The sequence below is a fragment of the Colobus angolensis genome, unplaced genomic scaffold, assembly GCF_000951035.1.
Source record: "Colobus angolensis palliatus isolate OR3802 unplaced genomic scaffold, Cang.pa_1.0 Scaffold315, whole genome shotgun sequence".
In the NCBI taxonomy this organism is placed as follows: domain Eukaryota; kingdom Metazoa; phylum Chordata; class Mammalia; order Primates; family Cercopithecidae; genus Colobus; species Colobus angolensis.
In genome coordinates, this window is record NW_012116433.1 from 646,249 (window position 1) to 670,792 (window position 24,544).

General features: G+C 45.2%; 1 protein-coding gene across 3 annotated transcripts in view; it reads left to right on the top strand.

Moving 5' to 3' along the window:
* Positions 1-24,544, top strand: part of FAM163A (family with sequence similarity 163, member A) — an 84,515-nt gene that overhangs the window by 13,876 nt on the left and 46,095 nt on the right. Inside the window, exon 1 of one of the 3 annotated variants that reach the window (XM_011951129.1) lies at positions 20,418-20,439. The exons of the other annotated variants lie outside the window; for them this stretch is intronic. The gene's annotated coding sequence lies outside the window, so the exon portion shown is untranslated. Of the gene's footprint in view, positions 1-20,417; positions 20,440-24,544 lie in introns of those variants that run through there. 3 annotated transcript variants of the gene reach the window in all.

Consider the following 24,544-nt stretch of genomic DNA (forward strand, 5'->3'; position numbering starts at 1 on the left):
GCAGAGGACCCGAGGAGGGTGGGGGCCGGGCCGGCGGGGTCTGTCGGGCCAATGCGCCGCCGTCGGTCTGTGCGTCCGGATTCGTGCCGGCAACTCCGGGCAGCCTTGCGACCGCTGCTCGGTTTGCTGGTGATTTTTCCGAAGTTTTACAAAATAAAGAGGGTGAAGTGCCTTCGCGGGGCGGCATGGGCATGCAGGCGGCAGGGCCTGTGGGAGCCGGCGTCTCGGCCAGCGAGTCTGGGGCCAGGACGGCGGGGGTGAGACGGAGAAGCCTAACTTGCCCGTGGGGCTGCGGTGCGCTGCCCCCGAGGCCCCAGAGCGGGCGACCGCACCCCGATCCCGGAGAGTCCTGAGCGCTCGAGGCGCCGGCCACACCGAAGCCTCTGCTCCGCGGCCCAGAGGAGGGCCTGGCCAAGCCGAGAGCAGAGCGGGCAAGCAGAAGGCAGTGTGGGGACGAGGCCTGCATTGGGCTGCTGGGGCCCTGCCGCCCTGCCTGGCCGGGGTGGGGCGGGTGGAGGCCGAGAGCCGGCGGGCCGCGGCCTTGAGTGGGTGGCATCCTGGTTCTCTGAGGCTCCAAAAGGCCGTGAGGGACTGCAGGGGTACAGATCCCTCGGTCAGCGCCCTTGGCCGACACACACCAGCCGTGTTTTCCTGTCACACTGGGGGTTCCTTTCCTCTGAGTGGAACTGTGGGGCCCTGGAAGTTTGCTCGTCCTGGCAAGTTTGACATGACGGGGATGCAGTCATCCAACCTGCAGGCGGAGGCCCGCAGGCACTTGCTCCTGTCCTTTCGCCCACCTGGACCCTCCCCCAGGGGGCCCCATCCTGAGATTCTGAGGGGACCCGCAGCGTGGCTGGCAGGGCCGACGTCTGCGCAGTTGCATCTGTGCCCTGCTTGGTCCTCCAGCAGCCGAGCCAGACACATGTTTTATGTCGTGTGGGAGACAAACAATGACTGCGGACTTCAATCCCGCATGTTCGCTTTGCCTAAGATTCGCTGGGGTCTGTGTCCTGAGGGGAAAGGCAGCTTTCCTTCTGTCCTAATGAAACACTTGCATGTAACAGACGTTCAGACCCTGAAAGAGGTGGACCCAGGGGAAAGGACGGTAAAGGTACATGCTCTGAAAACCGATTTTTTCCGCCTTCTCTAGGGAGGTTCCAGCTGCCATGCCTAAGATCATCTAAACCAGCAGGTACAGACAGGGTCATTTTGGCGTCCAGAGGGGAAGTAATGCGTGGCTCTCGGAGGGTCCTGCTGGGGCATCAGGCAGATCGGCAGCGGCCCCTCCTCACAGTCCCCCGCTCTCCGGAGGAGCACGGCTGTCATTTCCACTATCCTGGGGATGCATGTGATAGGGCCGTGCCTGATTGGGAAAAGCCTGTGAAGTTCTTTTGAGGTGGGAGTGGGAGGGCCACAGGCCTGGATAGAAACCTGAGTTGGTATCGCTAGCATTCCTGCCAGGGCTAGTGATCTGCATTCAGTAACCTCATCAGGCGTACTGTTCTGTAAAGGCAAGGCGAGATGGGCTTGTGCAGATGAGAGCAGGTCCCTCTGTTTGGCCCAAGAATCTCTGTTTTTTTTCTCTAGCTTGCCGTCTGTAACTGGAAATGACCCCGGCTTAGTTCAGGGAGTACCTCAGTCTGAGTGCAAACACCAGCTGGTAACAGGGGAGCCTGGCCCCAGCACAGTCCAGTCCTCACCCAGAGGCCCACGCTGGGATTTTCCTGGTCTGCAAACTTTAGAAGGCTGAGGTGGGTGAGAGGAGGAGCTGGGAATCTTCTGGGTGGCCACTTAACAAAAAAGTCATTTGGCTCTGGTAGGGCCATTCCAGGGTCTGTCCATTGTGAAAAGTGCCCTAGGGTTTAGAATCTGGCCTGGTGATTATTAACATTAATGAAAGTTGCTGCCATTTATTAAGTACCTGCTATGTGCCAGACACAAGGTTTTGCAAAATTACTATTATTTCCCCATTTTTCATTTGAGGAAACTAAGTTTGGGGGTAGGGTAAATGATTTGCCAAGATCATAAATCTAGTTAATGGCAGAGCAGAGCTTGAAGCCCAGGTCTCTCTGGTTCCAAAGTCACTACTCCTTCCTCGGGGCCACTTTCTTCCAATTAAGAACAGACACACATGTGGTAGCTGGAAATCCAGAACTGTCGTGAATAAAGACTCTTATTAGTAGATCCAAGAGATATTTATAACCCCTTTAGACTCTAGACTTCAGAAAATGCTGGTCTGGTAAACAGGTTACTCTTCCTTCTCTCTAGCACTCAAGGGTTTAACTCCTACACAAAGGACTAATTTCTTATTAAGTACGAATCTTTCAACTAGCAAACATCAAAGAGAGAAACCATTGATGAGGCTGTAGAAAAACAGGTACTACTGTAATGTTGCTGCTGGGAGAGTAAACTGCTACAACTTTGGAGGGCATTTTTGGAAACACTTGTCAAAATTATAAATGCCCATGCCATCTGACCTAGTGATTCCATTTTTAGGAATTGAACTTGCTGTTATACTTGGTTCAGAATTCAGTATATGTTATACTTGCATATGGGCACAAAGATATACGTACATTATAGCACTGTTCAACTGTTCAACCGTTGAAGAACAACTTAGTTCGAACTGTGAAAGAACAACTTACATGCTTATCAGAGGGGACTTGTTAAGTGTCTTATGGTACTTCCAGAGAGTCAAATAGTGGCCTATTCATTCATAGAAAAAGAATTAGTAAGTTTACTATATAACTGATATGGAATGATTTCCAAGATATATGACTAAGTGGGAAAAAAAAACATGCCTAGAGTGTTTATAATAAGCTGCTGCTCATGTTATACAAGAGGAAGAAGGAGAGTCGTAGGGTATTTGCTTGTCTATATATAACTATAGACACAAAACCTAATCATACCTGTTGCCTCCAGGAAAAGTGGCCTGTAAACCCTTTTGTACCTTTTGAATTCTGAACCATGGGAATACATTAACTATTTCAAAATTCTCTTTATCTGTCCTGTGCCTGATATGTTCCGTCAAACACTTCTCCAGCTTAACAGTGCGGGGTGACATACCCCACCCCCTTCAGGTTGCTTGAGAGGTTCACTTTGGATTAAAAGCCAAAGGGCTGTGAGACTGCACAGTGCCCATAGTATCTGGGCCATCCAGTATTCCTTTGAAATATGCAGAGTTGTACTGGAAAGCTGGGGAGAGGTGTCTTTGGACAGCAGGCTCTCTGAGCTGGGTAGGCAACTTATCATCATACAGCCTTGAAAACAATCCGCAGAAATAGAAACCACCCCTCTGTCTATTGCCCTAATGTTCTCTTGTACGGGATAAAGTGTCAGCGACTGTATAGCATTGGGTAAAGGAGCAAGAGGAACACTGTGACTGGACATCAGAGAGGGCAAAAGATATGTAGGAGGGCTATTTCTGGTGTTGCATTTGGACCTCAAAAAGGAGAAGAGAGAGATGCTTGAAAAAAAAAAAAGGTTTGACATTATCCTAGGGTCTAGGGCTGTATTGCCCCAGAGAAAGAAGGAAGATTTTATTGGTGCAGTTGGCACTGCATCAATCAGTGTGTTCTACATGCCCCTTTGAGCAATTCGTATCAGCACAGATGCCAGGCTCAGTTCCTCCTACTTCCAAGCACCCGTTTCTGCTGATCCCTCAGCCTGGAAGCCAATGGATACACAAAGGGGATGGGGGAGGTGTTAGATACTGCCTTTCTTTTGGGGATGGGTGATGGGACAGGCTGTTGAATAGCAGAAGCAATGGACTTGCTTCCAGCCACAAAAGATGGGTCCTCCAATGCCATTAGGTGGAAAGCCTTCATTGGGAGCTTTCTATGTTTCAGTCACTCTGCTAAGCCTACACTATTTCACTGAATCTCTTTATCTCAGGTATATGTGAGAGCCCAGGCTGTTTGGTATCAAGCAGCATGTCTTTCTGCTCTCCCTTCACTGACTTTTCCATTCTCTACGCAGTAAGCTGCAACACAGGCACAACTGCATCACATGGGTGCTTACAGACCTGGTTTTGGGTTATAACAGCATGTGGCTGAGCATTGCATGCTTTGATGGAAGTTTAAATTTCTGCAGTATGGATAGATTTGTACAAGGCACAGTTCAGAAACAAAGCAGTCAGTGTTCTGGGTTTGGATTTCCATTTCTCTTATTTCTGTTTCTGTGTGTGCATTAGGGCTGGGGCTGAGTAGACTGTGCATGTGATGTTCCGAGGGAAAGGAGGAGGAGGAGGAGGAGGAGGAAGGGGAGGAGGATCAAGGAGAGGGGGAGGGGTAAGGGGAGGGGGAGGAGGAGGAGTTGAGGGGGCGGGGCTTGTCATTGCTTTGGTCCAGACACCAGTGGTGTGGAAGGCTGTGAAGATGAGCTTGTGAGGCCCTGTGTCTGCACCCAAGGAGAAAGGTCAGCAAGGTGGCCACTAAGCCCCAAGTCTGTGCTGTGAGTCTGTCTGTTGTTTGGAAAAAAAACAGCCTGAGAACTGAGAGTCTCTCTCATTGCAAACCTCCTCCCTCTCATTAGCCAGGGCTCACCTCTGACTCCGTTTCCACTTCAAAAGGAAACAGCTCTAATTTTCTCCAAATACATTCTGGAACTCTAAAGGCAGCTGCTTTTTCTTGTGCTGCGGTTGCCCACAGTGGTGGGAGCAAGAAGCTAGGTTGGGCTCTCAGGTAGGGCTGCCAGAACCCAGCAAGGAGAGGTAAAGTCAGGGAGCCCTACTAGTCAAAAAAAAAAAAAAAAAAAATCACCTTAGGCCAAAAAAAAAACAAAAAGATGTTTAGGTAGTATACGAGTAGCTGAGGACCAGTTTAACCACATCGGATTCAGAAACTGTCTGTTGTCAAAGCCCTGAGAACACAGAGGGATGAGCAAGGCATGGCCCCCAGGCTCAGGTTGCCCATGGGCAGTGCGGGAGAGCAACGTTCACATCACCAGCAGGACTCTGCAGACTAAAGAAGCAGACACTAAGTAGAGGAGCAAGTGACATGCTGTCAGGTGCACAGGGCTAAAGTGAAGCAGCACTGGCCCAAGGAACTCTGATAAATTAAGTCGGTCTTGGAGAAGGTGATTTTTGAACTAGGCCTTAAAGATAAAGTAGTGATTTTGGTATATAAGCAGGGTGGAACTCAGACAACAGGTTGGGCAAAGACACAGGGTTACAGTAGAATACAGAGTGTTTTAAAAAGCCTTAGTAATTCATCATTTACCCAATTTCTGCCACAGACATAATACATGTCATTTTTAATTACTTGTAGCATGAAACGTTTACATCCCCATAAAATAGTCAACTATGATTTTTCATGTGTGTGGTAAAATCAACAGGTATTGACAACAGACATGTGAAATCAACATTTCTGTTGTATTTCAATATCCAGCTACTGTGTCACTATGTCTATTTCAGTGGGAAAGTGGCAGAGCACTGGAGTAAGAGTGCTGGTGATGAGGATTTGAGTTCTGCCTCAGCATTTTATTTGTTTATTCACTCATTCATCTACTCCTGCATTCCACAAATATGATCTTTGTGCCTGGACCAAGTGGAGGGCTGATTACGGAGAAAGAAAAGGAAAAGCATGGTCTCTATACCCTCCCGGGACTCACAATACGTGGAAGAGATCACAGAAGAAGGTGGTAACCATCATAAAAGCAGGGATAAGGGGCTGTGGGAAAACCTAGTATGTGCTCAGTAAATAGTGGTGGCTAAAATGAATAAACAGCATAATAAGCAGTAGCACATACCACCAAGAAAATGAATCAGAAGACAAAAAAATATTCTCTGGATTTGGCCAGTGGGTCTCAAAAACTTGTTTATGTCATAAAACCCATGGAAACTGTGGGACTCTTTGGAGAATACCATGAATTATTCATATATTAAAATAAAAATAGGCCAGGCATGGTGGCCTACGCCTGTAATCCCAGCACTTTGGGAGGCCGAGGCAGGCGGATTGCCTGAGGTCAGGAGTTCGAGACCAGTTTGGCCAACATGGTGAAACCCCATCTCTACTAAAAATACAAAAAAATTAGCTGGGCGTGGTGGCGGGCATCTGTAATCCCAGCTACTCGGGAGGCTGAGGCAGGAGAATGGCGTGAACCCGGGAGGTGGAGCTTGCAGTGAGTAGAGATCATGCTACTGCACTCCAGCCTGGGCAACAGAGTGAGACACCATCAAAAATAAATAAATAAATAAAAATAACTGAAAATAAAATTTTGAGTTAAATCGAAGAACGCAGGTACCAAGTGTTAAGAAAACTTTATGAAACAAAAGCTTTACATTGAGAATATTCTATCAGCTTATTTATTGTCTGTGAATTGGGGAAAGACTACCAGGATTCTATTTTAATGCAAGAAACCCTCAGTCCAGCTGGTAGAACACCAGGGCTCCACAGAAGCACAGTTTGGGCAGTCAGAAGGTTGTTGATGACTTATCAAGGACAATGTCAGTGGAGTAGTGAGGCCAGAAGCTAGAGAGGGCTGGGGCTGAAAAGTGAGGATTTCATTGTTAAGATGTCAGCAAGTGTTTACTGAATGTCACTGGAGATACAATGTTGGAGGCGGGGGATAGGAGGAGACAGTCAAAATCCCTACCCTCATAAAGCTTGAAGTCATTCAGGGGAAACAAATTTGTCACAAAACAAATATAAAGTAACACTGTGATAAAAGCTATAAAGTAGGGGTGCATGGTATTATAAGAGTGTTTATTAGAAGGCCTGGGGCCATTCAGGAAGGAGCTGGAAGTCATCCTGAGAAAGTGATGATTGAGCTAAAACCTGAAGAATAAGTAGGCGCTAAGGAGGTGAGGTGAGTTTGGGAGATGGGAGAGGATATTCCTGGAATGGGCAGAGAACATGGCTAGAAAGAATATGGCATTTTGAGGCCAGTAGAATTAGGGTTCAGAGAATGAGAGGGGAAATCATACAACATGAGTGGAAGAGGTAGGAAAGGGTTAAACATACCTCATCTCAACAGCCACATTAAGGATTTTGAGGTTGATTCTAAAGCAAGGGGTAGTCACTGAAGTACCTGAGCAGTAGGATGACAGTCAGATTTTCTATTTCAAAAAGGCCACTTTGGCTGTATAATTGAACAGTTTATTTGAGGTGGTCACGAGAAGATCTAGGGAAACCTGTTAGGAGACTCCTGATGTAGTCCAGGCAAAAAGTGGCAGTTGTTTAGACTGGAAAGTTTGTAGTGGAGATGGAGAGACATAGATGTGAGAAGTTTGAGATGGTAAAATGGAGAGGAAGTGAGGGTTTGGATGTGAGAGTTGGGAGAGAGAAGGGTGTGGAGGATGAGTACCGGACTTCCAGCTTTGTACCAGTGGATGGTGATGCCATTTCCTAAGACAGGAAACAGTGGTAAAGAACCAGGTTTGGGGCAAACATCATGAGTGAGTCTCGGTCAGGAGACTTTGAACCATCGGAGTGGATGGGTCAAGGGGACAGGTGGATATACAGGCAGGAGTTTAGAGGAGAGGTCCAGGCAGGAGCTATGCCTCTGTTAGTCATCAACATCTAGGGGTAATTGAAACCATGGCATGAATGAGAATGCCTAGGGAGACAGGGTGGGCTTAGAAGAGAAGGCTTGGAATTAAACCTCAAGTAGAAGAGGATGGTCCTGAAAAGGAGACAGAGAAGGATGAACCAGAGAGATCAAAGAAAAACCAAGGGGAGAAATGTCATGAAAGCCAAGGGCAGAGCATTTCCTAAAGAAGAGAAGAGAAAGCATAGGTGCTGCTGAGGAGCCAATTAAGATGAGGACCTAAAAAGGTCCACTGGCTGTAGGAAAAGAGATCGTAGGTGGTTTAAGCAAGAGGTCAGTGATGTGGAGATCAAAAGCCAGATGTAATTGGTGGAGGAGAAAATGGAAGATGAGAAATGGAGACTGCACATATAAATAAGTCTTTCCAGAGGTTCGCTGTGAAAGTCAGAGAGAAAGAGGGTGATTTTGTTCTGTTTTAATGACAGAATTGAGGACCTTTAAAAGCCAGTGTATTCTCTAGCAAGCAGACTCAAAAAAAGAAGGGGGAAAAAAAAGCCAGTGTAGATACCGTAGCTAACATCATACTCAATGATGAAAAACTGAAAGCTTTTCCTCTAAGATCAAGAACAAGACCTGGAAGAAATTAAAGAAGACATAAACAAATGGAAAAAACATCCTGTGTTCATAGATTGAAAGATTTAGTATTCTTATAATGTCCATACTATCCAAAGTAATCTACAGATACAATGCCATCCCTATCAAAATCCCGATGGCATTTTTAATAGAAATAAAAAGCACTCAAATTCATATGGAACCACAAAAGACCCCAAATAGTCAAAATCTTGAAAAAGAAGGAAAAGCTAGAGACATCACACTGCCTGATTTCAAAATATATTATAAAACTACAGTAATTAAAATGGTATGGTACTGGTATAAAGACAGACATATAGATTAATGGAACAGAATAAAGAGTTCACAGATAAATCCACATATAATACAGTCAACTGATCTTTGACAAGAGTGCCAAGAGTACACAAAGTGGAAAGGATAGTCTCTTTACAAATAGTGTTAGCAAAAGTGGATATCCCCATACAAAAGAATAAAATTGGACCCCTATCTTACATCATACACAAAAAATCAATTCAAAATGGATTAAAAACTTAAACATAAGAACTGAAATTGCAAAACTTCCAGAAGAAAACATGGGGGAAAGCTTCATGACATTAGCCTTGGTAATGATTTCATGGCTATGAAAAGCACAGGCCACAAAAGCAAAAATGGACATGTGGGATTACATCAACTATAAAAGCTTTTGTACAGAAAAAAAAAATTAATAGAGTGAAAAGGCAACCTATGGAATGGGAGGAAATATTTGCAAACTGTACATCTGATGAGGGGTTAATTTCCAAAATATATAAGGAACTCATAAAATTCAATAGCAAAACACAAGCCATTTTTTAAATGGGCTGAAGACTGATAGATATTTCTTCAAAGAAGACATACAAATGGCCAACAGCATATGAAAAGATTCCCCAAATCACTAATTTTCAGAGAAAGGTAAATCAAAACCACAATGAGATATTATCTTACACCTGTTGGGATGGCAATTATCAAAGTATAAAACAATAAGAATTGGTGAGGATGTGGAGAAACTGAAACTCTTGTGCACTGTTGGTGGGGGGCAGGGGTGTAAAATGGTGCAGCCACTATGGACAGCAATATGGAGGTTTCTCAAAAAATTAAATAATATTATACTAAGTGAAATAAGCCAATCACAGAAAGACAAATACTGTATCATTCCGCTTACATGAGGTAGCTAAAATAGTCACTCACAGAAACAGAGAGTAGACTGGTGATTGCCCAGGGCTAGGGAGAAGGGGGAGTTGGTAATCAATGAGTATAAAATTCCAGTTATGTGAGGGATCTGCTGTACAACATTGTGCTTATGGATAATACTGTATTGTGCACTTCAAAATCTGTTAAGAGAGTAGATCTCATGTTAAGTATTCTTACTATAACTTTTTGAAAAGCCAATGGAAAGAGCACAGTATAATGGAAAAGTTATTATAGATGAAAGGAAAGTTAATTCATAGTGTAAGGTTCCTGAGAAACTGGGTGGACAGCATCAAACTGCAGTGGAGGGACTGATTTTAGGAGGAAGAGGGACCACTCTCCTGGGGTAACTGGAGAGAAGCATAGGATAAGGGCAGGTGTCAATAGGTGTGTATATGGTGGGGGGAAGGCAAGAGTGTTACCATCTGATGTAAAGAAGGAAGTTGAAAGGTGAATATATGGGAAGGCAGGATGGAGGAAGAAGTTTATTTTAGAGTGCATATGATGAGCACTAGGAGAAAGATTCGGTGAAGAGAGAAAGGGTGAGGACAGCAGACAAAGATGATAATATTGGAGCACTTATTAATTGTGTGATATTGAGCCCATTTTCTTACCTGAAAAACAGGAATAAGCATGATACCTAACCCACAAAGTTGTAGGTGGTACATAGAAAGTGATTAACAAAGGTATGCTGTTGTTTTAACTTTTATCTTCACTGTCAGTGACTAGCACAGTGCTGACCACATGATTGATGTTAATATAAAGTATTCACCAATTCTCCCAGGTGGGTAATCCCTCAGAAGTGGAAGGACATCTCTGTATCTACCACCTGTCTTACTTCCCATCTCTGAAGCACCAGTCTCTTTTTTCTCTAAGCACTTGGGAGCCTTTCCACAACTCAGTGCTGAAGGATTTGTATGTGGTGCTAAGCCAGGGTAGATTCTATTAGGGGATTTAATCATATAGGCAGGGCACTAAGCCAGGGCAAAGGGAGAAGAGGTTTACGTAATTTAAGAGCTCAGTCTCTTCTGACCTTGCTTATATACAGAAGACTTTGGAACTCATTCCTCCAATCCTTTCATAATGTCTACAGAAGCCAGCTTTGCACCAGGCCTGCACCCGGAACCAAGACACACAGATGAAGAGGAATGGTTCCAACCCTCATGATATTAATCTGATAAGATAAATGTTGCCATGACTGTATTAGAAAGTGCTGGGAGTGCAGGAGAAATCACGTAGCTGTGCCCAGACCAAGCAAGGAAGGCTCCTCAGAGAAGGTAGTGTTTGAGCTGGAACATGAAATGAACATCTTTACAGAGAAGCAGGAAAATGACCTTTCCGGGCAGAGGGAGAGCCAAGAGGCTTCAAGAGATGGCAAGGGGAACTGGGAGCTGTCCATATTCAGTGATGTCAGAACATGAAATGGCAGCTTATGGTGATGAGAGGCTAAACAGCAGCCTGGTGTACTGTCTGCTGGGCTAAGGACCCTGACTTGACCTTGTAGATATGGAACCACTGTAGACTTTTTAACAGGCATAACACCTGCTTTACATGTTAGAAAGATCACTCTAGGCTGGGTGCCGTGGCTCATGCCTGTAATCCCAATTCTTTGGAAGGCCAAGGCAGGCAGATCACTTGAGCCCAGGAGTTTGAGACTGGCCTGGCCAACATGGTAAAACCCCATCTCTACTAAAAATACAAAAATCAGCTGGGTGTGGTGGTGGGCGCCTGTAATCCCAGCTGCTCGGGAGGCTGAGGCACAAGAATTGCTTGAAATCAGGAGGCGGAGGTTGCAATGAGTGGAGATCATGCCACTGCACTCCAGCCTGGGCTACAGAGCAAGACTCTGTCTCAAAAAAAAAAAAAAAAAAAAGTCACTCTAAAGAATTCTTCCACTCGAGTGGTCAGTGAAGAATAGTTTGAGTGTAGAAGTGGGGTAGAATGGGGATAGAGGATGGGTTTATAACCAAGATTCACTATAATTGGGGGCAGAATGATGGTCAGGAGACTGTGAGGGTGGTCCAGGTGAGGGTTGACCAGAAACAGTTTCAGTGATAAGGGTCCAAGGTGGGGCCACGGTAGTGGGTAAGTGAAATGAAAGGAAACACCACTGGCATTAAGGAGATTTTAAAAATTCTCAGTGAGTGAAGAAGAGTCAGCAGTGGGATCGGAGTTAGAGTGAACAATAATCACATGGTACAGGCCTCAAAGGAACGAGGATTTTTGCAAGATAATGGAAATAGAATACTCTAATTCAGGAAATCAGAACTGATTCATGAAAAATTTGAACTGTTGCTTCTTATTTCCCAGGTGAAGCAACCACCACAAAACAGATAGGGCATATTTCCAAGATGCCAGGCCACTGAGAACTGCTCGAGGACCACATACAACCTTACAGAGGGGTGCCCATGGATTCAATGTCTCCGAACTTAGCTGAGTCCTCATGGTGACTCCACAATCCATGATGATGTCTTTGGTGGGGTCCCTTTCCCAGGCCCCTCAGAGGACCGTTCCGCACCGCTTTGCTGAGGTCTTGCTGACACTGAGGATAGGCTCTCACTGTAGCAAAGGAATTAGGCGAGCAGCACCCTTTATCCCAGGTGCTGGTAGTTCACCACCAGCCTTCTCTTAGTAGATGTGTCTCATTGTTGCCTCATTTTCCTTTTGGGCATCTACTCTAGGCCCAATACTGTGCTGAGCACACTGGAGGATTCAGCAAAATACTAGACGTGATCCATGCCCTCAAAGATCTCAGTCTTACCAGAAAAGCCAGACTGTCCATCTGGAACAGCAGAATGCAGTAATGCCTTGTGTAGTTTAAGGGTTAGGATTGAGTACAGACAGTCAGGAAAGAAGGTAAATGTATCGTAACTATCTAGTCAAGAGGTAATGAGGAGCCAAATTGAGACGATGGTATTTTTGTCTAAATATAGAAAATGTCTATAGAAGAAAACACAAGCTCTAGAAACACTTAAGAGAGAAAATGTGTAGGACCTGGAGATTGGTTGGATGTGAGGGGAGAGAAAGAGGGGCTAGTCTAGGACTTGTAACTCACAAGTTACGGGGCTTGAGGACGGGATGGATGGTGGTGCCATTAATTAAACAGTAGAAATACAGGAGGAAAAGCCCTCTGGGGGAAAGAGCAGATAAATGCTAGGATCTGTTTTAGACCATTTGAATTGGAGGTTCCTTTGGGATATCTTAAGAATACAACGTCTAGGAGTCGATTGGCAGTGCAGTTCTGAAATTCAAGGAAGGTTGAACCCAGAGATCCAGCTTTGGGAATCATCCATAAGCAGGTGAGTGCCTAAGGCAGGAATGATGAGGCAAGGACAGAAATCTGTGGAAGCTAATGGTTATGGGGGAAGTGTGGAGTCAGGAGTCAGGGAGGGAACAGGCAGTAAGGCATAAATTAAACTAGGAGAAGTAGTGTCATGAATGGTTGAAGAGGAGAAAAGTTAGGGATAACAAGTTTCCAATAGGAGTGTCTAGTCAGCAGAAGAGTGTTTGGGAGGTCACTGAAGACCTTTTTCAGAAGCAGTTTCAGAATAGCGAGTAGGAGGAGTTGGAAGCCAGATTTTTGGGAGTTTAGAATAAACAAATTGCAAGGAAGTAGAGACAGCAAGTTTACGCAAACATTAGAGAAATTTTGCTGTGATTAGGACAGAGAACTGCAGCAAAAGCTGTATAATTGCTGTGAAGGTGTGGACACAGCAAGTATAGACTTTTATTCCTAGTAGCTTTTTGGGAAGGAAAAGAGAGATAGTTGGGATAGTAGCTATGGGTGGGATGTGAGGAGAAGCAATGGGTTGTTTTTTAAGAGTAGAAGAAGCGTGACCATGTCCTTGGAATGAAAGGTAGAGTGGAGACGGGGAGAGGGGAAAACACAGGCAGAGGGAGTACTAAGTGGAGCATGGCCTGAAAGGAGGAAGAGAAGCAGGATTAGATCACAAATGGGAGGCTGCACTGAGCAGCAGAAGGAATCTTTCGGCCTTTAGACATGGAATGGAGAGAATGAGTTGGGGTAATCCTGGATATTTCAGATTAGGCTGGAGATGGGGGTAGGAAGCTTAAATCATTTACCCCTGATGGCATCAGTGCCCTCCATGATGTAGACAAGATTGTTTGCTAAGAGTGAAGAGGATTGGCTGGGTTCGGTGACTCATGCCTAAAACCCCAGCACTTTAGGAGGCCCAGGTAGGTGGATCTCTTGAGCCCAGGAGTTCGAGACCAGCCTGGCCAACATGGTGAAACCCTGTCTCTACTAAAGATACAAAAATTAGCCAGGCGTGGTGGCACATGCCTGTAATTCCAGCTACTTGGGAGGCTGAGGCAGGAGAATTACTTGAGCCAAGGAGGTGGAGGTTGCATTGAGCCGAGATTGCGCAACTGCACTCCAGTCTGAGCGACAAAGCGAGACTCTTGTCTCAAAACAAAACAAAACGAAAAAACAGTGAAGAGGATGGGGATCAGGTAGAGGTGTGAAAAGAATAAAGGTTTAGAATAGTCCCTAAGGGAAATGGAAGTATCGTGAGCTAAAGGATTCAAGTGTTTGAGCCTAGGCAACTGAACGATGATGATTGCATTGACAGAAATGGGAATTGTTTTGGGGAAGATGCTAAGGATGTTTTTGAAGCTGTTAAGTTCAGGCAATGGCAGAAAATCCATAGGAACAAGTCCTACACATGTTGAGAATATCTCAAGGGTATATTAAAAGCCAGCATCCTCTCCAGCTTCCAGATTCTGCTAACAGAACTGTGTAGCTGGCTGCTAGGCAGAATCTGGTGGTGACTTCCTCATACAGAGGAGGCGGTAAAACCAATGAGACGTTTAGGAACATGCTATGGGAGAGTCTCTAAGCACAAAGTCATATAGGCTTATCAATGTTGATATTATGATTGGATTCCTGATGCCTTGTTAGTTGAAAAGGTCATATGGGGTAAAGTAGGCTGGACAAGAACTCTTCTGGTACCTTTTTTTTTCCTTTCTGTCTCTTAGCAAAGCCCTGCTCAGAGAACATGCTGAGAAAAACAACAGAAAGAAGAAAAGAGCGAGCCCCACCCCTACTCCATCACCCTTTCTCTCTGCCCCAGCTTTATGTCTGCTCATACTTCTAGCATACTTCATACCTTCTCTTAGCTGGCAAATTTGAGTAGAGGTGAAGGGCACAGAGCTTCTTTGTCCACACATACACAAAAAGCAGGTCCTCCCTAGACCATTTCCTTCCTCCACTCACTAGCTGCTTCATTAGTGTTCCTATCCTTCTGTTCCTCCGTCCAGGACTGACTTTTAGCAGGTATGCACTGGTAGGGCCGTGCAGATTGTTAAAATTTTTACGGGCTGTCTCATCAGATGGTAAATAACTACTTCCTGGAGTTCCTTGAATCCTCCACCCCTGGGGCTGCCTCAGTCCCTTCCTTAGGACCCCTAGACTTCCCCACAGTCCAGCAACCAAAGAGATAATGGCTAGCACAGCACGGCGTCCTGGCCCCAGCTCTAGGACTATGTTGGCATTTCTGATTGATCATGATATGCCCTACTAGTTGTTAAATAGTTTTAATAGCACCCCTGCATCCATCCATCAATTTTTCCATTCAGCTACATATCAAGCACTTACTGTGTCTCAGATGCTGGGCCAGGTGCTAGAGATACACTGGTGAATAAGTGTTCACTTGCCTTTGCAGAATGTATCGTGTAGAGTAGGGTTTCTCAATCTTGTCGATGTTGACATTCTGGGCCAACAGTTCTTTGTCATGAGGAGTTTTCTCGTGGACTGTAGAATGTTCAGAAGCATCCCTGGCCTCTGCCCCTAGAGGCAAATAGTTTACCTCCCAGTTTTAACAACCAAAAATGTATTCAGATGTTGCCAATTGTGCCCTTGTGGGGGCAAAATCACCCCCCCACCCCCACCGCATTGAGAGGATAAACAGTATTATCAAACAAATGATCACAAAAATAAAAATACTGTTAAACAATAGAAAGATGCTCTGGAGAAAACAAGCAGGCTACCATGAGCGAGAATGAAGGGAGACTGACTTTAGGTTCAACTATGAAGCAAGGCCACATGGATGAAGTGACACGTAAGCCAAGACCTAAGGGACAAGAAGGAGCCAGTGACATGAGGGACAAAGGACCAAGCATTCCTGGCAAGAGACCATCCCAAGACCAGGAAGAGCTTTGACTGCTTGAAGAACAGAGACAGGTGAGAGAGGAGACTGGAGCGGGTGACAAGGGCCAGATCATGACAGTAAGTACAGCCGGAGGCTCCAGGAACAGCTGATGAGTTGGCGAAGGCAGGAGCAGAGGGGAAGTGTGGGGGCTCCAGCACTGTCTGGTCTTCTCCAACACATCCACCCTTGCTACAAGGGGGTACTTTCTAAAGTCTGCAACTGCTTAAGACCTCTCAAGGTCCGTCTCTTCTTGTATGTCCCACAAGGCCCCCCACAATCTGGCTCAGGAATGTCCTCTTCCCACCCCACTCCTGGCACACCAAGCGACGTTTACTTTTGCAAACCCACCACTCTCTTCTACGCCATGTGCCCACACTCATGCTGCTCCCTAACTCCTAAAAGGAGAAAGCACAAGATTGTTCATGCAATTAAAATAATTCATATCAACTGAAATGTTGCATAATAGGGGATTTGTTTAGCAAACCAGCAGCCATTTAAATGATATAGAAACATATTTTGCATGAAAAAATAGTCATGATATATTAAGTATAAAACAGCACATACACGGTATAATCCTGGTAAGGGTATGTGCATTTTGTGTATATGAGGGTATAACAAAATGTTAGCTATGGTTATCTCCAAGTGGACAGAGTTATACCAAATTTTAGTTTTTATCTTTTATGTAATTTAACATTTTTCTAATACACAAGTATTACTTTTAAGATAAGAAGCAAACAACAAACAGAGCTGCTCTAGGGATCCGGCTGGCAATGTTCACAGAGCGATTGACCTCTGGCTGGTGACCATGACTGCACATTGTAGACACAGCAGTCTTTCTCCAGGAGGACTGCAAGCAAGACGAATTCATTAAGTGCTTTCAGTCCCGAAGATGACAGGAGCCAGGAAAGCATAAAGTCTTGTTACTACGACAGCCGGTAGCCTTGATGTCTGTGTGTTTATTTATTAACTGGACTTTATGTATCCATCCTCCCAGAAGCTCCAGGAGCTTCCCAGCTGACTTTGATACAGATCACATTCTCAAAATAGTACAGTCCATCAGTCAGAATAAAGACAGGGCTGGCTCAACGCAGGATTGAAACTCCAAGAACACTGTCCTAAGAGGCAGAATGAATGTGGGAGAGAATATTGACTGGGGTTTGTGAGGTGTTAGGATAATCGAGTATTGAGTAGCAAACTGGATTTTTGGATCACTTCCTTTAAGCGAATAATGATTGAATGCCTTTTTTTGCATCAGCTATTGAGTATAGCTCTAAACACATTCTTCCCTTTTACCTCACAGCAGTTTTGGGAGGAATTATTCCCATTTTAGAGCTGTTGAAACGGAGACTCAGAGAGAAGGAATTGCTGGTGAATCACAGAGCTTGTGTTTTAACATCGTTTCTGCACTGAACATCCCCCACTCCTCCACTTCCCTACTGAAAGGGTGCTGCTTAACGGCCAGGAATTTTAAAGCTTGGAAAATGTCCTATTGATTTTGGCAGGAAGCAGATACCACATGCTCCTGTTGAATGGATGGATGGATGAATGAACAAAAGAAAGAATGGTTTTAAAAGGTCATATAATCCTATCAAGGCAGGGAGAGGTAATCACGTTAGAAACCTATCTCACAGATAGTTGCTACAAATGAATGTGACAAGGATTCAGTGGTTCTTTCTGTTTCCTACCCAAGATTTATAAGTAGATGCCTGTGATGGGAGTAAACATCAGGAGAGTCTTTTTTCCAGGGCTGCAGAGAATTGGGATCATGCTGGGTATGTGGGTCAGTCAGTCCTGTCACGGTCTGGGGGAGGAGAGGTGCTCACCTGGTTGAGCTGCCATGCACAAGGCTAGATGTGTGCTGTTTTCATTTGCAGATTGCTTACAAGGTCCTTCCCTGTCCTGGCGGTTTGCCGGCCTCACCCATGGTCTAGGGACACAGAGGAGGAGGAGGCCCAAATGGCACAGCTTCTTGGGGCACGTGTGAGGGAAATGCTTTCTTTTTTTATTCAAGATTGTATCAAGTGAAGAGCTGGTTTTCACCAACTTCAGGAATGCTCAGGATTGGTTATTGGGTCAGCAAGTAGACAGTGAGGGAGGCTTCGGTTCACATCTCTTAGCTCCTTAGTCATCCTCCTTGCTGTGCAAGAAAAGGCTTGAATATAACTTCTTCCAGTTCTGCATTAGCCAGCAAGGGGAATGAGGCCATTGTGAACACACACTGTGGCGGCCTAGGAGAGAAATACTTCAGGCGACACGATCATGGTCCTTATCTTGCAGGAGTTCCCAGGGTAGGGGAGGAAATAATTTTCCTTCTGCCTTTCAGAGTTCATAGCTGGGACTGTCTGTAACAAAAGACAGATCAACAGGAGAAAAACAAACAGAAATTTGTTAATGTGTATACTTCATCTCTACATGGGAGATACTTAGGGAAAAAATAAGTAAATCTCAAAGAGATGGCTTAGAATTCAGGCTTAAACATCATCTTCAGCTAAAGGCAAAAGAGAGAAGGGTGTGGGGGAGGCCAGTTATGGGGAGATGACCAGGCAAATTATCAGAATAAAGTCTGTTATGCAGATGTAAGCCTGCTCCATTAATAAGACTTTCTCGTGATTTAGTCATGCTTCTCTTCCTGCTACAGACACCCTTACAAACGGTGATTTCCTTTATAGATGTAAATTTCCCTTACAAAAGGGTCACTTCTACTCTATTTTCAGAACTTCTCCTGTATCTGTTGTTTCTCAAAATAATCAGCTTAAAATCATCCTTATGCCAAAGAGGCATGTTTTGGCATGGCACATTCTGGTCTCCTACAACAGCTTCCTTGGACAGAGAATATGCACTGACTTGAGCATTACAGAGCAGTGCCATTGAAATAATTGTAAAAAACTTGTGAGCAAAGGGGATGCAAAACACCAGACTGGCTAGTTTCTTCTTCTGAAAAATGAAGGCAGCTGGGATGCACTCTACTTTTTCCTACTTTCCTGCTCTAAGAATTTGTAATTCTTTGATCATAAGTCTAATAAGGTTAATCAGAAAAGACCTGAAGATTTAGCTGATTTCTGAGAAAGGGCATGGGAGACTTTGGAGGACTATAAGCTCAGCCTGAGAGGAGAGGGTTTCTGGTGGTAGGTGGTAGCAAGTCCCATTTTACAGATGCAGAAAATGAAGACCAGACCTCCTCCCCAAAATGGCAGAGAAATCCTAATGCCTGGACTTGTGCGATGGGTACAAGACAGCTGCCTTCCCTTGGCTGAGGAGAGTTTCTCTCCTGGAGGACTTAGCTGGGTGTGTGGAGGGGTCTGAATTCCTCCCCTTGAATTCCTCCCACTGCTTCTTTGCCAGTTCCATCCAACTCAGATGGGGAACTGCTTTTAAACGTTATTTCTGAAAGACTACACACACACAAAGAGGAGAGAGACAGCACACGCTCTTTGTATTTTATTTGGGGAATCATAACGACTCTCAGGTGAAACAGAGAGCTGAACCAATCAAGCACTCTTCCCAGGGCTCAAAAGAAACAAGTGTCACAAAACTGGCTGGCAGTACTGCAGAAAATAGATGATGGGAACACCCGTGTGGGTGTGGGTGACCTTGACGAGGGAAACACTAGCCAGTATTTTTATCTGCCCACTTTGTCTCAGGACATTGGTGATGTTGCATCCACTAGCAACAGGCTCTGGTTTATTCTCATGACATCTGGGCAGAAGGGGTGGGAACGACGAGGCAGATAAGAATATACCTATTTTGAGGAGCAGAGAAACTGAGCCATAATTGGGGAGTGAAGCTTGTTTAAAGTCTTGTGGATAGGCTTTGGGGTTCTTCAAATGGAAACAGGTTGCTCAACTTCTCATTCCATGCTCCAGCAGCTCAAATTCTGTACTCTCAAAGATTTCCTATTAAATTTGATTTATTTTCCTTCTGTTACCCTTCCATGGTAGACGAGGTATTGATAGGGTAACCAACTTGTCAAGGACTCTCCCAGTTTTAGGACTAAAAGTTTGAAATCCAGAGAATCCCCTCAGTCCTTGGCAAACCAGGATGGTTGTTCACCCTCGAGGTATGTAACTGCTTCAGAGAAACAGCTGTCGGGGGAGAGCGTTTCTGGAGGTGGTCTTACATGGTCGTTAAGAACATGGGCTCTGGGCAGATGCTAGGGTACAAGTCCCAGCTCTGGCACACATCCCTGTGACCTGGGGCAAATCACTTGACCTCTCTGTGCCTCAGTTGCCTCATCTGTAAAATGGGGATAGTGACAATCTGTACCTCAAGAGGTTGCTGTGTGAATTATATAAATCCATACGTGAAATGCTCTTTTATTTAAAATAGTGCCTGTCTCATAAGAAGAGCTCAGTAATTGTTAGCCATGATTACTTTGTCAGCATCTGCCTGTTGAGGAATCACGAAGATCTCAGAACTGATGGGCTGCCTCCTTAGATTTCATCTCAGTGCCCCCAAATTTAAATGCACTCCACATGTCGTTGCAACCCCCTTCCTTGTCCACCTCTTCCCTTTCTTCCTCACCTTATGGCTGCCGCTGGTGGAGGCTGGTTTGCTCTGTGTCAAAGTGGATGTCACCCCACTTCACTTGTTGGCAGGATTGGGGGATGGCAGGCGGTTGGGATGTGATCTCCGAATGCAGTACTCTCAGACTTGAACATGCACACACAGCACCTGGGCATCTTGTTAAATTTTGTTAGATGTGGATTCTGATTTGGCAGGTCTGGGGTGGGGCCCATAATTTTGCATTTCTAATAAGCTCCCAAAGATACTGCTGGTTTGGGCCCACTCTGTGGGTGCCAGGCCACATCATGTGTCAGCCTGTGGAAGTCTAAGTAAAAGACGGTAATATTCTTGCCCAGCTGAGGACCCTAAAATAGAATTAGTGACGGGGACGGGGATGGGAGTTGCTTGGATATGCTTAGAGTGTTTGAGGGGAGCAGCTCAGACAGTGGTGAAGCCATCGGGGCATGAAAGGTCTGTGGGGCCAATGCTGAGATCTGTGGTGAGTATTGTAGGTGAAGTTAATAACAGTGGTTAAGGAATTGAGCTTTGGGAATTTTTTTGCTGATTTTAAATATCAGAGCTGGTTCAAGACTATTGCTTAAATAGTCTCTCTCTCTCTCTCTCTCTCTCACATCCATGGATTTGCTACCTTGAATGGTGGACAAAGGGTGTAGTGCCCCCCAGTGCCTGGGAATGACACAGGAGGTTCAGAATGGCTGGCCTGAAATGAGAGAAGTCTCCAAAGCTGGGCATCCAGGCTCCCTACCCAAAAACTCCCTCACAGAGAGTGACCTTGCCTAGGAGGGATCTGATACTTTCTCAGCCACCTTGGAAGGGCTCTTATAGCTCCATGATGGAAGAATGGACAAAACTGTCCCAAACAATCTGGGTTCCAGAAATAAGCCTTGTTCGGGCTCAGAAAACAATACCCCAAGATGAAGGCCTCAGAAGCAAAAGTTTTTCTCTGACTTTCCTGTGCCCTCCTGTCTCTCAGTCCCATTTTGCCCCAAGTTCAGCCGTAGGAACTAGAATCTCTCTTCCCCAAGGCAGGTCATAGAAATCAGAACCCCTTTTCCCCAAAGCCAGCTATGAAACCTAAAAATATTACCCTAGCTTGCACTCCGCTTTCTCATAAAGAAATTATCTGACCCACCTTGTTTGACCAGAGGTCATGAGACGCCCCATTCCAGAGAGGGCCCTACCCCACACCCAGAGGAAGGACTTCATGCTCAGAGGGGCCAAGAAGAATCCAGACCCACAGGCCTGGCTGGGTTTCCCCACTCAGTCTATTAACGTTAGATCAGACCCTTTTTGTCCAGTCATATTTCTACACAGCTGCCCATACTTTGTTGAACCTAAGCATAAAAATGAACAATTTCCCCTTGTATCTTTGGGTCCTGATTCTGAAGGCTCCCAGGTACACACGTTAAATAAATGTGTATGCCTTTTCTCCAATTAATCTACCTTTTTCGAATTGATTTTTCAGTGAACCTTCAGAGAACCAAGGGGAACTTTCTCCTTACACCCCACAGCATAGACAGAACTTTCTCTTTACACTCCATGGCCCCTCACATTTGAGGTGCACTTTACTCCTTTTTCTTTTTTTTTTTTTTTGGTTTGGAGACATACTTTCACTCTTGTCGCCCAGGCTGGAGTGCAATGGCACAATCTTGGCTCACTGCAACCTCCGCCTCCCAGGTTGAAGCGATTCTCCTGCCTCAGCCTCCCGAGTAGCTGTGATTACAGGCGCCCGCCACCACACCCGGCTAACTTTTGTACTTTTGGTAGAGACAGGGTTTCACATGTTGGTCAGGCTGGTCTCGAACTGCTGATCTCAGGTGATCTGCCCATCTCGGCCTCCCAAATTGCTGAGATTACAGGCATGAACCACCATGCTCGGCCTTTACTCCTTTTTCAAAGCTACAAACAGGAGTCCTCCCTGCCATCCTTCTCCCAGTGTCTTCCCTCAGAGATGATATCAGGCGCCAAGACAATGTGACCGTCTGGTACAGTGAATCTGCCCTCCACTCTCTGGTATGCTCAGATTCCAGAGAAACCTTCCCAGAAGAGGTCACAGAGAAGGGGCTGGACTCGTTCGAGTCCAATCCTGCTCACTGTTGCCTGGCTTCCCTTAGGCCAGGCTTGTGCTAGTTTGAAAAATGGCCTTATGATAATGAGCACTAAAAGCACTCTACAGACCGGGTGCCCTGGGAAGATGTTCAGGGACTCAGCCTTCCCCATCTCCCTTCCCTCCACTGCCAGCTCTCAGCATTGTGCACTTTTAATCTCCCACACGGCTGCCAGTGTACTACACATTTGTATCTGTCACTTCAGATCCCCCCGCATGGCTGCTCTCAGCCAACTGGGAGCCTTCTCCTTTTTTCCCCCCGAGGACAACTCAGCCCTTGATAAAGGCTTCCACTTTCTTTTGTTTCTCTTGGTGAGAAAACCCCTCCTCCTACCTTACAGAGCCTGCCCTGGCCCAGGCACCCCCAACTGCAGCCTACTGCTCCAGGTACAGCTTCCCTCCCATCCCTTTCCCCACAGGAGAATCCTGGTGCTGCAATGCCCTCCCGACACAAGTCAATGTAACAGTATCCCAGAATTTTATGATGGCCCTCTAATTCCTATAGCCAGAAGGGACCTCAGAAGTGTTTTTAAAAAATTTATTGTGGTTAAGAAAACCACACAACAATTAATTTTCCCTTTTAACCATTTGTAAGTGTTCAGTAGTGTTAAGTATAATATATATTGTTGGGCAACAGATCTCTAGACAATTTTCATCTTGAAAAATTGAAACTCTGTAACCATTAAACACTAATCTCCCCTCTCCCCTTCCCTCAGTCCTTGGCCACCACCTTTTCTACTTTCTGTTTGTATGATTTTAACTACTTTAGATACGTCGTATGAGTGGAATCATATGGTATTTCTTCTTTTGTGAATGTCTTATTTCATCTAGCATAATGTCCATCCATGCTGTAGCATATGACAAGATTTCCTTCTTTTTTAAGGCTGCATAATATTCCACTGTATGGATATACCACTTCTCTTTACCTGTTCATCTACTGATAGACATTCGGGTCACTTCCTGAAAAGTTTTTTTTAACCCTTTATTTTGCAACTCATCACCCACATAAACAAAGACTGCACAGTCAATAAGACCGAGACCACACAGCCAGTAAGTGTGCAATAACTGCCCAAGACCACACAGCCAATATGATGTCTGTTTGTACAGATTTTCATTGTTGTCTCCTGGATTCTGGCAACAGCATTTAGGGGCTCTGGTCTAACATGGAGTTAGTCAGAATAGACTTTCCAAGACTACTAGAGGCTGCAGGGGCAGGTAATGGTGGCCGGGTTAGTCCTGATGACTGTGTGCCCGTAAGAACATCCAGCTCTGGCTTTGGTGTGGTCAAGTGTCTTATGTGTATGGACACTGGATTTTTTTTTTTTTTTGAGATGGAGTCTCGCTCTTGTCGCCCAGGCTGGAGTGCAGTGGTGCAGTCTTGGCTCACTGCAACCTCTGCCTCCTGGGTTCAAGCGATTCTTCTGCCTCAGCTTCCAAAGTAGCTGGAATTACAAGCGTGTGCCACCACACTTGGCTGATTTTTGTATTTTTAGTAGAGACGAGGTTTCACCATGTTGGCCAGGATGATCTCGATCTCCTGACCTCGTTATCTGCCCATCTCTGCCTCCCAAAGTGCTGGGATTACAGGCATGAGCCACCACATCTGGCCTGGACACTGGATTTTTAAAGATACTAAAGAATTATTGTTCATTTGTTTTAGTACATTAGTGGTGTTGTATTATATGTTTTTTTAAAAGACTTTTAGAGATACATACTGAAATGATTATAAATTAAACATGATGTCTAGGTTATGTTTCAAAATCATTGTTGGAAGGTATGGATGAAACAAGGCTGGGGGCTCATTATAGCACTCTCTCTACTTTTGTATATGTGTGAAATTTTATATATATTTATTTATTTACTTACTTTGAGACAGGGTCTTGCTCTCTCACCCAGGCTGGAGTGCAGTGGCGTGATCATGACTCACTGCAGCCTCAAACTCCTGGGCTTAAACTATTCTCCCATCAAAGCCTCCTGAGCAGCTGGGACCACAGGTGTGTGCCACCATGCCTGGCTAACTTTAAAAAAATTTTTTTTTGGTAGAGATGGGATCTCACTACACTGTCCAGGTTGGTCTTGAAGTCCTGGGCTCAAATGGTCCTCCTGCCTTGGCCTCCCAAACTTCTGGGATTGCAGAAATTTTCTAAAATAAAAATGTTTGAATCTTAAAAAACTCTTTTCATCTTACATTTGGATAGGTCACACCTGCCTCCCACTCTCCAAGAACTCAGCAGATTATTGCTGAAATAGGAGGAGTTTTGACTATTATCAATTATAAGCTCTGGAAAATAAAGTACCACCACCATTGAGCAGGCAATGTAAAAACAAACAAAAATCCCTGCAGGCTGTGGGAACGGCACTAGCAGATTTGTGTAGCCCCGTGGCAGAGGTGGCAGTGGTGTGAGGGGCTGAGCTTTGTCCATGG